This window comes from Hyperolius riggenbachi, chromosome 10 (genome assembly GCF_040937935.1).
Source record: "Hyperolius riggenbachi isolate aHypRig1 chromosome 10, aHypRig1.pri, whole genome shotgun sequence".
Lineage (NCBI taxonomy): Eukaryota > Metazoa > Chordata > Amphibia > Anura > Hyperoliidae > Hyperolius > Hyperolius riggenbachi.
Window position 1 is genome coordinate 267,071,577 of NC_090655.1, and position 20,578 is coordinate 267,092,154.

General features: G+C 48.2%; 1 pseudogene; it reads right to left on the reverse strand.

Moving 5' to 3' along the window:
• Positions 1 to 20,578, reverse strand: part of LOC137537169 (zinc finger protein 850-like) — a 91,048-nt pseudogene that overhangs the window by 62,355 nt on the left and 8,115 nt on the right.

The window sequence follows — 20,578 nt, forward strand, 5'->3', positions numbered from 1 at the left end:
CTCCACACCAGCCTCCTGTCATGCCCTAACTGACATCAGTGTGACACCTTACCTGGACAATCCTATACTAGCTGGCAGCATGCCTATGTACTATGCCCGCAGCTTGCAGCTACACTCCAGCCTCCTGTCATGCCCTGACGGACATCAGTGTGATACCTTACCTGGACAATCCTACACTAGCTGGCAGCATGCCTATGTACTATGCCCGGAGCTTGCAGCTACACACCAGCCTCCTGTCATGCCCTAACTGACATCAGTGTGACACCTTACCTGGACAATCCTACACTAGCTGGCAGCATGCCTATGTACTATGCCAGGAGCTTGCAGCTACACACCAGCCTCCTGTCATGCCCTGACTGACATCAGTGTGACACCTTACCTGGACAATCCTACACTAGCTGGCAGCATGTCTATGTACTATGCCTGGAGCTTGCAGCTACACACCAGCCTCCTGCCATGCCCTAACTGACATCAGTGTGACACCTTACCTGGACAATCCTACACTAGCTGGCAGCATGCCTATGTACTATGCCCGGAGCTTGCAGCTACACACCAGCCTCCTGTCATGCCCTAACTGACATCAGTGTGACACCTTACCTGGACAATCCTACACTAGCTGGCAGCATGCCTATGTACTATGCCCGGAGCTTGCAGCTACACACCAGCCTCCTGTCATGCCCTAACTGACATCAGTGTGACACCTTACCTGGACAGTCCTACACTAGCTGGCAGCATGCCTATGTACTATGCCCGGAGCTTGCAGCTACACACCAGCCTCCTGTCATGCCCTAACTGACATCAGTGTGACACCTTACCTGGACAATCCTACACTAGCTGGCAGCATGCCTATGTACTATGCCCGGAGCTTGCAGCTACACACCAGCCTCCTGTCATGCCCTAACTGACATCAGTGTGACACCTTACCTGGACAATCCTACACTAGCTGGCAGCATGCCTATGTACTATGCCCGCAGCTTGCAGCTACACACCAGCCTCCTGTCATGCCCTAACTGACATCAGTGTGACACCTTACCTGGACAATCCTACACTAGCTGGCAGCATGCCTATGTACTATGCCCGCAGCTTGCAGCTCCACACCAGCCTCCTGCCATGCCCTAACTGACATTAGTTGTCGGGTCTGAGCATGGCACATGGTACAGGTACAGATGCATTTTACTAGGTAGAGTGGTCAGCAGATAAGGGGGTCACATTAATGTATAGTTGGTTAGCTTACTTGGTTACTGCAGTAAATGTAGTGGAGGATCTCTGGCTTAGAAGTATTAGGCAGTGTTTTCCTGAATGAAGCATTCCCTGCAGCCTCCGTAGAAGCGCAATTCAGCGCGAAACGGCCGTCAGGCATCCTGTGCCCAGCACCCACCACCACCTACGCCTCCTCTCACCAGGGTATGTGTTTTTCTATGCTATTTTTGCAAGATATTGCATGCCTGCACTTTAACCATGCTATAATAAACCGAACACTTGCAGCAGTGCCAGCTTTCCTGCTTTATTTTGTTTGCTTGCCATTTGATGCTTTTGCTTGAGCACGGTGAAGAGGTTCCAGAGAAGAGCGGTGTATATAGTCCTCCTGTGTAATCTGCATGTCTCTGAAGCTGATTTATGCATGTCATACCGCTGTAGTGCCAACCATTTGTCCTCCTTTGGTTTTGTAACAATTACAAAACTATTAACTGTATCGTTTGAATCATAGTGGAGGAGAGACCAGTCACTCTACTTGACATGACAGCGTCATAATATCACTCCCAAAACCAAACTGGTGGAAAAGCACATGACTCAGTGGGGTTGAGCCATCAAGCTGCGCTGCTAAAGCTTGATGCCAGGAGTGCAAACTCATTGCACGCTATACTGCGGTAGTGCAGCTAACAAGCGCTGGTAACTTACACTCGCTCCTTCTAACTAGCAGCCACTCCACTGACCACGCCCTGAGCCCCCCCCCCCCCCCCCTCAAGTGACAGGCAGCCTACTGGGCCAATCAAAGTACTGGGATCACGTCTATTAAATCCGCTGGACCCACCAGGGCTCAGGGTGGGATCAGCGGTGCGGCCGTTAGTCAGTGAAGCGCTCCTGTCATTTAGCAGCGCAGCTTGATGAATCAACCCCACTGAGTCATGTGCTTTCCCACCAGTTTGGTTTTGGGAGTGATATTATGGTGCTGTCATGTCGAGTAGAGTGACTGGTCTCTACGATGAATCAACCCCAATATGTCATACCTGTGTGAGCAGTAAGGTATTATCCCTCCTGCAAGACTCCCCAAGCCTGCATTGTGGTCTGCATCCCCTCCACCCACCAGAAGAGGGCATGGCCTATGCATGCAGTGTGACCTGCATCCCCTCTGCCAGCCAGAAGAGGGCATGGCCTATGCATGCAGTGTGACCTGCATCCCTTCAGCCGGCAGGCAGTGGGCATGGCCTATGCATGCAGTGTGATCTGCATTCCCTCTGCCACCAGGCAGTGGATGTGGCCTATGCATGTAGTGTGACCTGCATCCCTTCAGCCGGCAAGAAGAGGGCATGGCCTATGCATGCAGTGGGATCTGCACCCCCTCTGCCGGCAGGCTGTGGGCATGGCCTATGCATGCAGTGTGATCTGCATTCCCTCTGCCACCAGGCAGTGGATGTGGCCAATGCCCGCAGTGTGATCTGCACCCCCTCTGCCGGCAGGCAGTAGGCATGGCCTATGCATGCAGTGCAATCTGCATCCCCTCTGCCAGCAGGCAGTGGGCGTGGCCTATGACTACAGTGGGACCTGTACCTCCTCTGCCGGCAGGCAGTGGGCATGGCCTATGCATGCAGTGTGATCTGCATACCCTCCGCTGGCCAGAAGAGGGCATGGCCTATGCATGCAGTGTGATCTGCATTCTCTCTGCCAGCAGGCAGTGGGTGTGGCCTATGACTGCGGTGTGATCTGCGTTCCCTCCGCCATTGTGGTGAAAATGTGTGCAACTTTATAATATTTTGCAACAATTTATACTCACAGCTATCAGAAAGTGCAACCCAACCTAACCCTATTCATACACAGAGCCCTCCTCTACTGGGCAACTAATAAGAAGCAATACTGTCCTCCCAACTAATAGCCCCCCTGGAGGGAACTAAACACTGGAAGTTGCAAATAATGACAGCCAGGAAATGTGAAAGAAGGCGGGGAATGCACAGTTAAACACAGTCCATTGAAGTTGCAAAATATTATAAGTTTCAGTATTTTTCATTACACTGGCAGGCAGTGGGCATGGCCTATGCCTGCAGTGTGATCTGCATCCCCTCCGCCAGCAGGCACTGGGCGTGACCTATGCCTGCAGTGTGATCTGTGTCCCCTCCGCTGGCCACAAGTGGGTGTGGCCTAAGCAGTCTGGTTCCAGCAAGGCTGCAGCAATGAGGATGCAGCTTCCAACTGGAATATCCGCTCAATCTGGGTGACGTCAACTGGCCTAACGTGTGGGCCAATCATCCTGCCATAGGCGTCCTTGCAACTCGAAAGCGTTGTCATGGTGACGCCCGGGAAGTGTTGGAGCCACGTAATGTCCCACTCCAAAGTCCTAAAAGAGGAGGTGATAGGGAAGAACTTCTGCCTCAGAGAGAAGCATACTGAATCTTTACCCTTTATACTGTTTCCTCTGCAGGCTGCAACAGTAACAACAACCTATCCTGTTTTGTGAGAGATATGTAACCTGTACCATGTTTTTTTCAACAGGTAACTTGCATGATTTCCATCCTTGCATAACTGATGTCCCTCCCAGGTTAGGAGGTGATGACATGTTGCCTAGGGAACAGAGAGAGTAACTCCTGAGCATGTCAGGTGAGAGTTACCAGCATACAAGAGGCGGTGTAATGGAAGCAGTAACATGCAAATTAAAAACATTTTCCTCTGCTTGTGCTGGGGTGGGGGTGGGGGGGGGGGGTACGGTAGGGAAGTTTCCGAGGAGCCTCGTAGGGTCACTGGGACTCCTAATTTTCACGGTATGTCTCCGCTTCTTGTTGGTGGGGGGGGGGGGGGGGGGCGGGGGGGAGCTTTCACTTCACAGTAAAAATGCACCTTGTATTTATTACATTTGAGCCAAAGAATCTCTGTCACCACGGCTCCTATGGACCCCATATTTGGAGGGTAAGACAGGGAACCCCCGAGCTACTGCCATGCAGAATTGTAGATTTTGATATAGGTATGTATGCAATATCGGGTAAATGATCGGTGCTGGCGGTCTGCAATATGATACAGGGATGGCACGAGGGTCCCCTCCCTACCCTACAAATGGGGGGATTGTAGGAGGCCTGGCTGGGGGGATATTCAGCATGAAATGTAATGAATGAGGGGTGAATCTTTCTGCACATGCCCAGATCTCTGGTGACCAGCAGCCATTCTCTCTCCTCCACTGCTAATTCTCCCCATACTTTCCCTCCAGGCTGACAGAATAATACAAATACCCACAATGCCTCTGGCTGAGCTAGCTTCCTGCTACACGGCAACCCACCCATAAGAGATGGGGTACAAACGCTATCTATAGGGGAACAAATAGGGATCTATTCATTCAAGAAAGGGGGTCACATGGATTATTTTGACTTTATTTTCACTGCATTATTTTCACAGTTTCAACAACCTGTAAAAGCTCAGCAAATGATACACACACACAAAGAAAAGAGGTTCACACAATTTTTATTAAGACTGTAAAAATAAAATCTGCTTTCCTCAGGTCAGTCTAGATAAATGGGAGCTTCAAATATTCCCACATCTGCTGCTCACATTAGGTACATAAACAAATGTATATAGAGCTTTCCTGGAGTATCACATTCTTGTTTTAAATTTAAGAGGGTTAAATCCTGATTCTGAATTGTGCAAAGCGGCCATACCAATGACAGCAAATCTGGCTCATTCAGCTCCCAATGACAACAAATATTTCACTTTTTAGCACTTTCTTGTTATCAGGAGTGGATTGACCAGCCAGATAAAAGTGTTTTGGCTTCTCTTCAGGAGAGCCGTGGCTGCATGTGACTGCAGATTCTGCCCCATTTGCATAGATGATTTAGCAACCCTTCCAATGGAAAATATAAACAGTGATCACAGGCCATTTCTAACTAGACTTAGTACTATGTGTGCTAGGCTAGGCCTGAACGATAAATCGAATTTAAAACGGAATTGCGATCACCAAGATCATGATTTTGGAATCATCAAAGCGGCGAGTATCGCAAAAACGTAATTTCCATATAGGGGAAGATTGAAGATGCGGCTTTATACTTCCAAGTCCTGGCGAGTGTGGCCTGCAGCATCGGTAATGTTGGACAAACCTTCCGCATGAACCCAACATTATCCGGCCTCTATCGTTGTCTGCTGGCTCTTGTGCATGGCATACTTCCTGCTTCCTGTATGTCACGTGACATACAGGGAGTATGCCATGCATTAGAGCCTGCAGGAGAAGAAGTGGATAGACAGGCATCACTGGACTTGTGCTGGAATATATGTCCAGCACTGCCGCAGCTTGGGGGACAGAGGAGACACAGAGGAGACCCAGAGGGGACACAGAGAGAAACCCAGAGGGGACACAAAGAAACACAAACGGGGCAAGAGAGAGATACAGAGGGTGCACAAAGAGAGACCGGGGACAGAGTGACACAGAGGGGACACAAAGAGAGACCGGGGACAGAGAAACACAGAGGGGGAACAAAGCATAGTTTGAAGGAAATCGTGAATTTAATCAAAATTGTGATTTCGGACAGAAATCGGTCAATTCAATTTTTTCCTAAAATCATTCAGGCCTAATGTGTCCATATTTATCTCATCATGTCAACTCAGTTCAGGGACTTAAATGCTTTACAAACCAATACACTGACTGACTAGCATGACAGAGTTCTCGGGATGCTGTGTAATTGTATTTCCTTGTGAAAGAAACAGACAAAAAAAATAGACAAAGTGTATCAGAACACGTTTGGCCAAGTCATTTCCCACACTCAGCACATGAAAATAGGGCTTTTCACCAGTGTGAGATCGCTCGTGTCTGTCAAGATATGAATAACCCTCAAAATATTCTGCACACTCGTAACATTAATATGCCTTTTCACCATTGTGATATATCTTATCTTTATTAAGACCCAATTTACACCTAAAACATTTCATACACTTAGTAAATGAATAGGGCTTCTCACCAGCGTGAGATCTCTTTGTCTGACAAACTATTTTCTGTACAAAACATTTCCCACACTCATCACATGAATAGGGCTGGTGTGAGATCTCGTGTCTGACAAGCTGTGATTTACGTGCAAAACATTTCATACACACAGCATGTTTAGGGCTTTTCATCAGTGTGGGATCTTTCATGTGTGAGAAGATTTGATTTCTGTGAAAAACATTTCCCACACTCAGCACATGAATACGGCTTCTCACCAGTGTGAGTTCTCTCATGTACGACAAGCTCTGATTTCTGTACAAAACATTTTCCACACTCACCACATGAATAGGGCTTCTCACCAGTGTGAAATTTCTTATGTGTAAAAAGGCTTGATTTGGATCCAAAACATTTTCCACACTCAGCACATGTATAGGGCTTTTCACCAGTGTGAGATCTCTCATGAATAACAAGGCCTGATTACAGGCAAAATATTTCCCACACTCAGCACATGAAAAAGGCTTTTCACCAGTGTGAGATCTCTCGTGAGTGACAAGGTTTGATTTACGCCCAAAACATTTACCACACTCAGTACATGAATATGGCTTCTCACCAGTGTGAGATCTCTTATGTCTGACAAGATTTGATCTATGAACAAAACAATTCCACACTCAGCACATGAATAAGGCTTTTCACCAGTGTGAGATCTCTCATGTTCAACAAGTCCTGATTTAAAGCTAAAATATTTCCCACACTCAGCACAGGAATAGAGCTTTTCACCAGTGTGAGATCTTTCATGTACAACAAGTCCTGATTTAAAGCTAAAATATTTCCCACACTCAGCACATGAATAGGGCTTTTCACTAGTGTGAGATCCCTCATGTGTGACAAGGTTTGCTTTCTGTGCAAAACATTTCCCACACTCAGCACATGAATAGGGCTTCTCACCAGTATGAGATCTCTCATGCCTGACAAGAAGTGATTTCTGCTGAAAACATTTCCCACACTGAGCACATGAATAGGGCTTCTCACCGGTGTGACATCTTTCATGTGTGACAAGGACTGATTTATACCTAAAACATTTCCTACACTCAGCACATGAAAAGGGCTTCTCACCAGTGTGAGATCTCTCATGTGTGATTAGGTTTGCTTTCTGTGCAAAACATTTCCCACACTCAGCACATGAATAGGGCTTCTCACCAGTATGAGATCTCTCATGCATAAAAAGTTGTGATTTCTGCACAAACATTTCCCACACTCAGCACATGAATGGGGCTTCTCTCCCGTGTGAGATCTGTCATGAATTGCAAGCTGTGATTTCCAAGCAAAACATTTCCCACACTCAGCACATGAATAAGGTTTCTCATCAGTGTGAGTTCTCTCATGTGTGACAAGCTTTGATTTTTCCTTAAAACATTTCCCACACTCAGTACAGGAGTAGAGCTTCTCACCAGTGTGGGTTCTCTTATGTGCAACAAGATGTGATTTCTGTGCAAAACATTTGCCACACTCAGAACATGAATAGGGCTTCTCCCCAGTATGAGTTCTCTCATGTGTGGCAAGATTTGATCCATTCCTGAAACATTTCCCACACTCAGTACATGAGTAGGGCTTCTCACCAGTGTGAGTCCTTTCATGTATCACAAGTGCTGCTTTATAGCTAAAACATTTCCCACACTCAGCACATGAATAGGGCTTCTCACCAGTGTGAGATCTCTCATGTCTGACAAGCTCTGATTTACTCACAAAACATTTCCCACACTCAGCACAGGAATAGGGCTTTTCACCAGTGTGAGATCTCTCATGTCTTACAAGCTCTGATTTCCATACAAAATATTTCCCACACCAGGAACAGGAATAATACCCACCAGCAGGGAGAGAGCTGTGCTGGGTAGGAGGCCCCTCAGGGTTAGACAGGTGAGGAGAGTCTGGGGAAATATTTGGGGTCACCATGATATCCGCAGGAGACTCTTGTCCAATGACATCACCATCTGTTGTACAGTCTGTGGATACAGAGAGACGAGTCTCTGAGAGGTTCCTGATGCCGGGACTCCGCGCTGCAAATAGAGAAACATCATCACTTCCTGTTAGAGAATTCTGAAGGTAGGAACAATTATCATTAGGGATGGTCAGTGAGCTGCTGATAATTCAAAGTTGATACAAAGTTGATGCAGATTAGAAAAATGGACCAAATGCAGCAGCTGCGTATATTTTCATATAATTAGCATACAATTAGCACCATCTCTGAGTTATTTGAATATCGCTGACTATCACTAGTTTTTTTTATTTTGTACAGCAGGAGACATTGGAAGCGCTTTTAGACACAGGCTGCACCCGATTTGACTACCTGCATAGATGTGCAGAGCTTGAAATATGGGCAAATTACACAACTTGCAAAACAGATACAGCGAAGGGGTCAACGTCTCTTGCTGTACAAAAAAAAGTAAGTATAATTATGGCTAGCTGCATCCATGTGTATCAGTTTGCAATCAAATGTTTAGATTAGCGATTTGTGCATAATTTGCATCTGATTTGTATTCATGGTGTGTATTTAAACCCCTAGGGGGCTCTGACCCCCCTCTGTTGGTTTCATTTCATTTGCAGCCAAGAGGGGCTGCCAATGTTTTGCTGTTTTTGAAAAAAATCACTAGTTATCAGACTGATAGAGAACTGCAGAAGGTTGTGCTCATTACAGATGCCAATCACAGGACAGATGTGAGATGTGTGTAGCTGCATACAATTTGTATTACGTTTGCAAACAAGTCAGAGCTATTTGCATCTCATTGACCTTCCGTAAACCTACAGCACTGGCCATAAATTGAAAAGCAGTAAATTGTAGAGCTTGAGATGTCGGATACTAGAGGGAGCAGTGACTGGAGGAGTCACAAGGATGGAGAGGTGAGAGATGCACGGCTTCCACTGTGCAATACTCTGCATATATACTGCTGGGTGGGGGGCACTAAAACTACCAATGTGCTAGCTCTGGGAGAGGGAGTGGGGAAGACCACCACTTCCAGGAAAGCTGTGGGGGAGGTAGCAGGGAGACCCACCATCCCCAGAGAAGCTGTTAGGGAAGAAAGGGAAAGCCCACCAGCACCAGGGAAGCTGTGGGGGAGGGAGGAGGAAGCCTACCACCACCAGGGGAAGTTGGAGGGGGGGGGGAAGCTGAAGAGAAGCTGTTGGGGAGTGAGGGGGAAAGCCCACCACCAGAGAAGCTGTTACAGTTGGAGGGGGGAGCCTATCACTACCAGGGAAGCTGTTGGGGAGGGAGGGGGTATCCCACCACCACCATGGGGAAGTTGGGGGGATGGGGAAGCCCACGTCCAGCAGAGAAGCTGTGGGGGATGGAGAGGGAAAGCCCACAACCAGGGAAGCTGTTACAGAGGGATAGGGAAGCCTACTACCACCATAGAAGTTGGAGGGGGGAGCCTATCACCACCAGGGAAGCTGTTGGGGAGGTAGTGGACCAGTAGAAACAAGGAAACTGCCAGATGTTGATGACACGACGAGGGATCAGCATGCCAATGGTGAGTATAAGCCCCCCCCACCAAGTCTCCCCCATGTGTGTGATGCTGGGCGTGCATTGGAATCAGGGAAGTTTCTAGGCTAAAATTGCAACCCCACCTGTGAGCTTGAGAACATTATTTGCAATGTGATATTTTGCCCCCTCCCAGTAAAAGTAGCCAGGTATAGGTGCTGCAGTATAGGTAGCCAGCTATAAGTGCCCAGTATAGGCAGCCAGGTATAGGTGCTGCAGTATAGGTAGCCAGCTATTGGTGCCCAATATAGGTAGACACAGTATAGGTAGCCAGCAGTTTGTGCCGCAATATAAGAGGCTTGGGGGGGGGGGGGGGGGGGGAGTAAATTGCAATTGGTGGACCACTTTAAATATTTAACACTTTATACTTTTATACACAAGGGGAGAGGGCCCTGCCAAAGGCTTACAGTCTAGAGGGAGGAGTTATCTACCGAGAACTTCTGGATGCATCCCCCTCCTTTCGTGTAACAACCCCCCCCCCCCCCCCAGATTGTAAGCCTTTGGCAGGGCCCTCTCCCCTTGTGTATCATACTTGACTGTGTACACCCTACCCAGAATTATGTGAATCTGAATTATTATCACTACCACTCCAGCGTATGATCTGGCATCGTATTACTATCTTATTGCTTATTAACTGTATTGTTGTATCTATTGTCTATTACCTGTATTGTGCTATCGGTCACCCCTGTCTGTAATCTTATGTATTGTACTGCGCTGCGTAATATGCTGGTGCTATATAAATCCAATGAATATTAATGATAAATAATATAGGTATTTTTATGACCAAAAGTCCTGGGAAGTTTTTAGATTTAAATGTGGCCCCATTGTTAGTGCTTATATCTAGGAAATTTCAATCATGGTTATTGCTTCAGGTCAATGTCATTGGCAGGATAAATATGATCAAAGTAATTCTTCTACCCAAAATTCTCTATACTATCCCGTGGTGGCCTTACCTAAATCATTCATTGCTAAACTTAATTCTATGATAACTACATTTATATGGGGCAAAGGCAGGGCAGGAGTGAGACTGACTCTGTTACAGGAGCCAAGGTATTCGCTGGGACTGGCTTTGCCAGATTTTTAGTTATATTATCTTGCTGGCCAACTCCGCTATCTAGTTTCCTGGGTCGGGGGTGATTCATATTTACCAATCTCAGAAGAATTTTTGGCTAAGTATGTCAGAGGCAATAACTTATTGGCCTACTTGGAGAATCCCTCCTCGCAGTTAGTAGGTAGTGGCATGGCTCTGCATAGGCTTGCAGTTAAAGGATACCCGAAGTGACATGTGACATGATGAGATAGACGTGTATGTACAGTGCCTCGCACACAAATAACTATGCTGTGTTCCTTCTTTTCTTTCTCTGCCTGAAAGAGTTAAATATCAGGTATGTAAGTGGCCGACTCAGTCCTGACTCAGACAGGAAGTGACTACAGTGTGACTCTCCTTGATAAGAAATTACAACTATAAAACACTTTCCTAGCTGAAAATGGCTTCTGAGAGCAAGAACGAAATAAAAAGGGAAATTTCTTATCAGTGAGGGTCACACTGTAGTCACTTCCTGTCAGGACTGAGTCAGCCACTTACATACCTGATATTTAACTCTTTCAGGCAGAGAAAGAAAAAAGGAACACAGCATAGTTATTTGTGTGCTAGGCACTGTACATACACATGTCTATCGCATCATGTCACCTCGGGTATCCTTTAAAGAGACTCTCCCTCTAGAAGATACTTACCTCAGGAGGGGGAAGCCTTAGGGTCCCAATTAGCCTTCCCCGTCCTCTGTAACCTGGGGATTACAGCCCTGGCTCCCCCAAAACTTTCTCGACAAAGGCTGACAAATACTGAACAGGCGCGCCAATATTTACACACCGTGAGCAGTAGTGGCTGTTCATTTGGGCTAAGGCGGATATAGCCGTGCCCGATCGATCTGCTCTACTACGCAGGCACAAAGGACTCGCGCCTGTGCAGAAGAGTGGATATGATCGTGTTTGGCTATTTCTGCCTTAGCCCAAACGAAGAGCTGCTACTGCACCTGCGCTGGATGATGGTAGGTTAAATATTTACCTCACCGCTGTTCGGGGGTCACAGCACTGGATTTCTGGGACGGAGGATGACGGGGAAAGCCTCGTAAGGATCCAGAGGCTTCTCCCTCCTGAGGTAAGTATCACCAGGAGGTTTTTTTTGTTAAAGGTTTTCTTTGAAGTATGGCAGGAGAGTTAGAGACTACACAATGTTACTGGTATCTTGGATTGTACGCCTCCTTGGCAGAATTATAAATGCCCTGTGATGGCAGCCTTCAATGCTGCAACTAAATGGCAGTCCAAAGGTATGACGTCGCTAGCTCATGTCTTCCGTAATGGTATTATTCTTCCTTTTGAAACACTGCAATCTACTTTTGAATTACCTTTTTTAGATATTTACAATTAAGGCATTGTTTAGGAGCACAATTTGGCCCAATGCCTCTTTTGTTATCACAACACACCATTATTGGCATCCTAAAGAAAACCTGTACTAAAATAAACATACCCTGGGGTACTCACCTCGGGAGGGGGAATCCTCAGGGTCCCAATGAGGCTTCCACCATCCCTGTAGCTGCAGGCAAAACAGCACTGGCTCTCCTGAAGTGTCCCGCAATCCTCCCCCAAAGTGTCCCGCAATCCTCCCCCAAAGTGTCCCGCAATCCTCCCCCAAAGTGTCCCGCAATCCTCCCCCAAAGTGTCCCGCAATCCTCCCCCAAAGTGTCCCGCAATCCTCCCCCAAAGTGTCCCGCAATCCTCCCCCAAAGTGTCCCACAATCCTCCCCCAAAGTGTCCCGCAATCCTCCCCCAAAGTGTCCCGCAATCCTCCCCCAAAGTGTCCCGCAATCCTCCTCCCAAAGTGTCCCGCAATCCTCCTCCCAAAGTGTCCCGCAATCCTCCTCCCAAAGTGTCCCGCAATCCTCGCCCAAAGTGTCCCACAATCCAGCACTGGCTCCCCCAAAGTGTCCTGCAATCCTCCCCCAAAGTGTCCCGCAATCCTCCCCCAAAGTGTCCCGCAATCCTCCCCCAAAGTGTCCCGCAATCCTCCCCCAAAGTGTCCCGCAATCCTCCACCAAAGTGTCCCGCAATCCTCCACCAAAGTGTCCCGCAATCCTCCACCAAAGTGTCCCGCAATCCTCCACCAAAGTGTCCCGCAATCCTCCACCAAAGTGTCCCGCAATCCTCCCCCAAAGTGTCCCGCAATCCTCCCCCAAAGTGTCCCGCAATCCTCCCCCAAAGTGCCCCGTTATCCAGCGCTGGCTCCCCCGAAGTGTCCCACAATCCTCCCCCGAAGTGTCCCGCAATCCTCCCCCGAAGTGTCCCGTAATCCAGCGCTGGCTCCCCGAAGTGTCCCACAATCCTCCCCCAACAAGCCTGACAAGGCTTGATATATTTACCTCTCCAGGATCCAGCTCTTCCTTCGGATGAGGGAGAAATAGCTGTACCCGATCGGATCGGGATTTAAAGTGTAACTGTCGGGCATAAAATCAAAAATCAATTCTTTATTTTTATCTGGTAAACAAATAATAGGTATGCTAACCAGGCAATCCAAAAGTTAAAATCACTATTACTTTTCTTGTTGATCAATATTCATTCCCCAGTTTACCTGACTCTTATTTGGTACACACAAAATTTGGTACACAAAAAGAAAGTTGCAGGGCATGCTGGGTTGTCCTTTTTTTTGCTTATATAGTAGAGAAGTAGAAGTAGAGAAGCAAAAGATGACAACCCAGCATGCCCTGCAACTTCCTTTTTGTGTACCAAATAAGAGTCAGGTAAACTGGGGAATGATCATTCATCAACAAGAAAAGTAATAGAGATGTTAACTTTTGGATTGCCCGGTTAGCATCCTTATTACTTATTTACCATAAACATACATATATCCAGGCACATCGCCTCTAGTTAGGACATTAAATAAATTATTAAGGAAAGGGAGGTGCTGAAGGGGGTGTGGCTAGAAACAGCAAAAATCAATTAACCCTTCGCACTCTCACATGCAAATGTTCAAACAAATGCATTCACAGATTTACTCATCCAGGCACAACTGTTATCCCTACAGCTAAATTAAAAGCCAGGGTTTTAGTTCACAGAAGAATGCATTCTTATGCTTAGTCACCTATACTGCGTAGAAGTACCCAGGTAAACATAGGTGTCCTAACTCTGGCCCTGTAACATGCATAGTGCAGACATGCAAACACATTCATTGCATCAAACCTATCAATGGATTAGGAGCACACATCCTAACTTCCTCTCCTGGGAAAGACAGTGCATCTTACCAATCGCACAAGGGAGCTAACGTTATGTGTCCATGTGCACCATGCGCATACACCAGCATAAGCTGTCTGCATGCTGACAAACATACAGGGGAAGGGGGGAGTGCACCGAATTGGACCCTAGCCACAGGGGTCAATGATAAGAATAAACATACATATATCCAGGCACATCGCCTCTAGTTAGGACATTAAATAAATTATTAAGGAAAGGGAGGTGCTGAAGGGGGTGTGGCTAGAAACAGCAAAAATCAATTAACCCTTCGCACTCTCACATGCAAATGTTCAAATAAATGCATTCACAGATTTACTCATCCAGGCACAACTGTTATCCCTACAGCTAAATTAAAAGCCAGGGTTTTAGTTCACAGAAGAATGCATTCTTATGCTTAGTCACCTATACTGCGTAGAAGTACCCAGCCCCTTCAGCACCTCCCTTTCCTTAATAATTTATTTAATGTCCTAACTAGAGGCGATGTGCCTGGATATATGTATGTTTATTCTTATCATTGACCCCTGTGGCTAGGGTCCAATTCGGTGCACTCCCCCCTTCCCCGGTATGTTTGTCAGCATGCAGACAGCTTATGCTGGTGTATGCGCATGGTGCACATGGACACATAACGTTAGCTCCCTTGTGCGATTGGTAAGATGCACTGTCTTTCCCAGGAGAGGAAGTTAGGATGTGTGCTCCTAATCCATTGATAGGTTTGATGCAATGAATGTGTTTGCATGTCTGCACTATGCATGTTACAGGGCCAGAGTTAGGACACCTATGTTTACCTGGGTACTTCTACGCAGTATAGGTGACTAAGCATAAGAATGCATTCTTCTGTGAACTAAAACCCTGGCTTTTAATTTAGCTGTAGGGATAACAGTTGTGCCTGGATGAGTAAATCTGTGAATGCATTTGTTTGAACATTTGCATGTGAGAGTGCGAAGGGTTAATTGATTTTTGCTATTACTTATTTACCAGATAAAAATAAAGAATTGATTTTTGATTCTATGCCCGACAGTTACACTTTAACTCCTAAGCTTTTGGCCAAGATTAAGTGCAATTCTGACACCTTCTGTTCAAAATGCATTGCATCTTCCTCAGAATAGGCCGAATGATAAATCGAATTTAGCGGCTTCAAACTTCCCCCAAGTTCCGGTGAGGGCCACAGCATCGGCAGTGTTGGACATACCTTCCGCACAAGTCCAACACCGTCTGGCCTCTATCACCATCTGCCAGTTCTTGTGCCAGTTCACATGACATACAGGAAGTATGCCGTGCATTAGAGTCTGTAGGAAGTGAAGTGGATAGACTGGTATTGGACTCGATAGACGTATGTCTTTTTTTTAACCCAAATAACTATGTAACTATGAAACTATGTATTGCTGGATTTGTGCTGGAAGGTATGTCCAGCACTGCTGCAGTTTAGGGGGCAGAGGGGGCACAGATAGACAAAAGGGGAACAAAGAGTGACCCAAAGGGGGCAAGAGAGAGACCCAGAGGGGGAACAAAGAGACACAATGGGCACAATGAAAGACACAAAGGGGTCAAAAGAGATACCCAGAGGGGGCACAGAGAGAGATCCAGCGGGGCACAAAGAGACACAAAGGGTGAAAGAGAGTGACCCAGAGAGGTCACAAAAAGAGACAGACAAGGGGGACACAAAGAGACACAAAGGGGACACAGAGAGAAACAAAGGGGGCACAATGAGAGACACAGAGGGTGTACAAACAGACAGGGGGACAGAGAGGCACAGAGGGGGAACAAAGAGACAGGGAGACAGAGAGGCACAGACGGTGTACAAAGAGACAGGGGGACAGAGAGGCACAGAGGGGGAACAAAGGGACAGGAGGACAGAGAGGCACAGAGGGGGAACAAAGGGACAGGAGGACAGAGAGGCACAGAGGGGGAACAAAGAGACAGGGGGACAGAGAGGCACAGAGGGGGAACAAAGAGACAGGGGGACAGAGAGGCACAGAGGGGGAACAAAGAGACAGTGGGACAGAGAGGCACAGAGGGGGAACAAAGAGACAGTGGGACAGAGAGGCACAGAGGGGGAACAAAGAGACAGGGGGACAGAGAGGCACAGAGGGGGAACAAAGAGACAGTGGGACAGAGAGGCACAGAGGGGGAACAAAGAGAGAGGGGGACAGAGAGGCACAGAGGGTGAACAAAGATACAGGGGGACAGAGAGGCACAGAGGGGGAACAAAGAGACAGGGGGACAGAGAGGCACAGAGGGGGAACAAAGAGACAGGGGGACAGAGAGGCACAGACGTTGTACAAATAGACAGGGGGACAGAGAGGCACAGAGGGTGTACAAAGACAGGGGGACAGAGAGGCACAGAGGGTGTACAAAGAGACAGGGGGACAGAGAGGCACAGAGGGGGAACAAAGAGACAGGAGGACAGAGAGGCACAGAGGGGGAACAAAGAGACAGGGGGACAGAGAGGCACAGACGGTGTACAAAGAGACAGGGGGACAGAGAGGCACAGAGGGGGAACAAAGGGACAGGAGGACAGAGGCACAGAGGGGGAAAAAAGACAGGGGGACAGAGAGGCACAGAGGGGGAACAAAGAGACAGGGGGACAGAGAGGCACAGAGGGGGAACAAAGAGACAGTGGGACAGAGAGGCACAGAGGGGGAACAAAGAGACAGGGGGACAGAGAGGCACAGAGGGGGAACAAAGAGACAGGGGGACAGAGAGGCACAGAGGGGGAACAAAGAGACAGTGGGACAGAGAGGCACAGAGGGGGAACAAAGAGGCACAGAGGGGGAACAAAGAGAGAGGGGGACAGAGAGGCACAGAGGGTGAACAAAGATACAGGGGGACAGAGAGGCACAGAGGGGGAACAAAGAGACAGGGGGACAGAGAGGCACAGAGGGGGAACAAAGAGACAGGGGGACAGAGAGGAACAGACGTTGTACAAATAGACAGGGGGACAGAGAGGCACAGAGGGTGTACAAAGACAGGGGGACAGAGAGGCACAGAGGGTGTACAAAGAGACAGGGGGACAGAGAGGCACAGAGGGTGTACAAAGAGACAGGGGGACAGAGAGGCACAGAGGGGGATCAAAGAGACAGGGGGATCAAAGAGACAGGGGGACAGAGAGGCACAGAGGGTGTACAAAGAGACAGGGGGACAGAGAGGCACAGAGGGTGTACAAAGACGGGGACAGAGAGGCACAGACGGTGTACAAAGAGACAGGGGGACAGAGGCACAGAGGGGGAACAAAGGGACAGGAGGACAGAGAGGCACAGAGGGGGAACAAAGAGACAGGGGGACAGAGGCACAGAGGGGGAACAAAGAGACAGGGGGACAGAGAGGCACAGAGGGGGAACAAAGAGACAGGGGGACAGAGGCACAGAGGGGGAACAAAGAGACAGGGGGACCGAGAGGCACAGAGAGGGAACAAAGAGACAGGAGGACAGAGAGGCACAGAGGGGGAACAAAGAGGCACAGAGGGGGAACAAAGAGAGGGAACAAAGATACAGGGGGACAGAGAGGCACAGAGGGGGAACAAAGAGAAAGGGGGACAGAGAGGCACAGAGGGGGAACAAAGAGACAGGGGGACAGAGAGGCACAGACGTTGTACAAAGAGACAGGGGGACAGAGAGGCACAGAGGGTGTACAAAGAGACAGGGGGACAGAGAGGCACAGAGGGGGAACAAATAGACAGGGGGACAGAGAGGCACAGACGGTGTACAAAGAGACAGGGGGACAGAGAGGCACAGAGGGTGTACAAAGAGACAGGGGGACAGAGAGGCACAGAGGGTGTACAAAGAGACAGGGGGATCAAAGAGACAGGGGGACAGAGAGGCACAGAGGGTGTACAAAGAGACAGGGGGACAGAGAGGCACAGAGGGTGTACAAAGAGACAGGGGGACAGAGAGGCACAGAGGGGGAACAAAGAGACAGGGGGACAGAGAGGCACAGACGGTGTACAAAGAGACAGGGGGACACAGAGGCACAGAGGGTGTACAAAGAGACAGGGGGACAGAGAGGCACAGAGGGTGTACAAAGAGACAGTGGGATAGAGAGGCACAGAGGGGGAACAAACAGGCACACAGGGAGAACAAAGCTTGATTTGAAGGAAATCATGAATCGAAATCACAATTTCAGACTGAAATCACTCAATTCAATGTTTTCCTAAAATGGTTCAGGCCTACCTCAGAGAGACCTTATTTTTGGCTCGTAAAACTATTACTCCGAGGTGGTTAGCTCCAACATCTCTTCAAGTTGACGATTGGGTGAAATCTGTTAATACTGGCTTACCACTCATAAAAGTTGGTCTATACACGCGAGGCTGCCCACAAACGTTTCTTAAAGCGTGGTCCAAATGGCAAGATTATCCCCACACTAATCCAAGTCTATTTCTAGACGCCGATCTATATAGCTTATCCTAGATGTGATTTTTGGGTATTTAGCAGCCATACGTATAATGTTTATGTTCATACATAGTTTATTTTGCTATTTTGAGGTTTCTTCTGTATTAACATATGATAGTTATGTCATCTGTTATATGAATAAAGATGTTTTTATTTGTCTGAGGTATTATACTTCTTGTGCTATACCTTGCCTGTGACCTGTTTGTTGTATATACTTGTGATCCTCAAGTGTACACCTGATTGGCTGACTGGCGCCTGCTGACCAAATAAAGGTCGGAAAGTGCTTTAGCTGGGAGTGAGCAATTGTGTGTATTGCAGTTAGCATTCAGTTCAGAGGCAGTGGGGGTGAGTTCCCTGGTGGTGAGAGGTCCAGGGCTCACCTGCACTTTCCTCTGGGTATCGCATGGTGGTGTGGGGGCCCCAGACAGTGAGAGAGTTCGGGGCCCCGGCTGTAGTTTGAACCAGTGTTTGTTTATTTTCCGCACATGACAGTCAGCTGCCAGCAGTTGTCTGTCAGCAACAGGAATTGCATGCAGAGTGCAGAAAAACAGCAAGTCATTTTTTTCGACCATGTAGAAAAACGTGCATATTAACGCTTGATAACGTCCATAGGAAAGCATTACTTGTATTTTCTCTTGCGATTTACCATCACGGCAATACGCCTGCAATTCCCCCAAGTGTGATCCCTGCTTTAATATCTCAGAACATGACACACACAAGTTATACATTTGTTACACAGTAATAAATGCCTAAGTATATGGCTGCCTTGTCTGCAGCACAAGTGGCAGTGCATCTTACAGAACACCCCCCAGCTTACACCCTTCTAGAGACTCAGGCAGGGAGCACACTTGTCATGATTCGTCTGCAGAACAAGTGGACGTGCGTCTTACAGAACCCCCCCAGCTTACACCCTTCTAGAGACTCAGGCAGGGAGCACACTTGTCATGATTTGTCTGCAGCACAGGTGGCCATGCGTCTTACAGAACACCCCCCAGCTTACACCCTTCTAGAGACTCAGGCAGGGAGCATACTTGTCATGATTTGTCTGCAGCACAGGTGGCCATGCGTCTTACAGAACACCCCCCAGCTTACACCCTTCAAGAGACTCAGGCAGAGGGCACACTTGTCATGATTTGTCTGCAGCACAAGTGTCCGTGCATCTTACAGAACACCCCCAGCTTACACCCCTCTAGAGACTCAGGCAGGGGGCACACTTGTCATGATTTGTCTGCAGCACAAGTGGCTGTGGGTCTCACAGAACACCCCCCAGCTTACACCCTTCTAGAGACTCAGGCAGGGAGCACACTTGTCATGATTCGTCTGCAGCACAAGTGGCCGTGCATCTTACAGAACACATCCCAGCTTACACGCTTCTAGAGACTCAGGCAGGGAGTGCACTTGTCATGATTTGTCTGCAGCACAAGTGGCTGTTCTTCCTACAGAACACCCCCAGCTTACACCCTTCTAGAGACTCAGGCAGGGAGCGCACTTGTCATGATTTGTCTGCAGCACAAGTGGCTGTAGATCTTACAGAACACCCCCAGCTTACACCCTTCTAGAGACTCAGGCAGGGAGCACACTTGTCATGATTTGTCTGCAGCATAAGTGGCCATGCGTCTTACAGAACACCCACAGCTTACACCCTTCTAGAGACTCAGGCAGGGAGCACACTTGTCATGATCTGTCTGCAGCACAAGTGGCCATGCGTCTTACAGAACACCCCCAGCTTACACCCTTCTAGAGACTCAGGCAGGGAGCACACTTGTCATGATCTGTCTGCAGCACAAGTGGCCATGCATCTTACAGAACACCCCCCAGCTTACACCCTTCTAGAGACTCAGGCAGGGAGCACACTTGTCATGATCTGTCTGCAGCACAAGTGGCCATGCATCTTACAGAACACCCCCCAGCTTACACCCTTCTAGAGACTCAGGCAGGGAGCACACTTGTCATGATCTGTCTGCAGCACAAGTGGCCATGCGTCTTACAGAACCCCTCCAGCTTACACCCTTCTAGAGACTCAGGCAGGGAGCACACTTATCATGATTTGTCTGCAGCACAAGTGGCTGTAGATCTTACAGAACACCCCCAGCTTACACCCTTCTAGAGACTCAGGCAGGGAGCACACTTGTCATGATTTGTCTGCAGCACAAGTGGCTGTTCATCTTACAGAACACCCCCAGCTTACACCCTTCTAGAGACTCAGGCAGGGAGCACACTTGTCATGATTTGTCTGCAGCACAAGTGGCCGTGCTTCTTACAGAA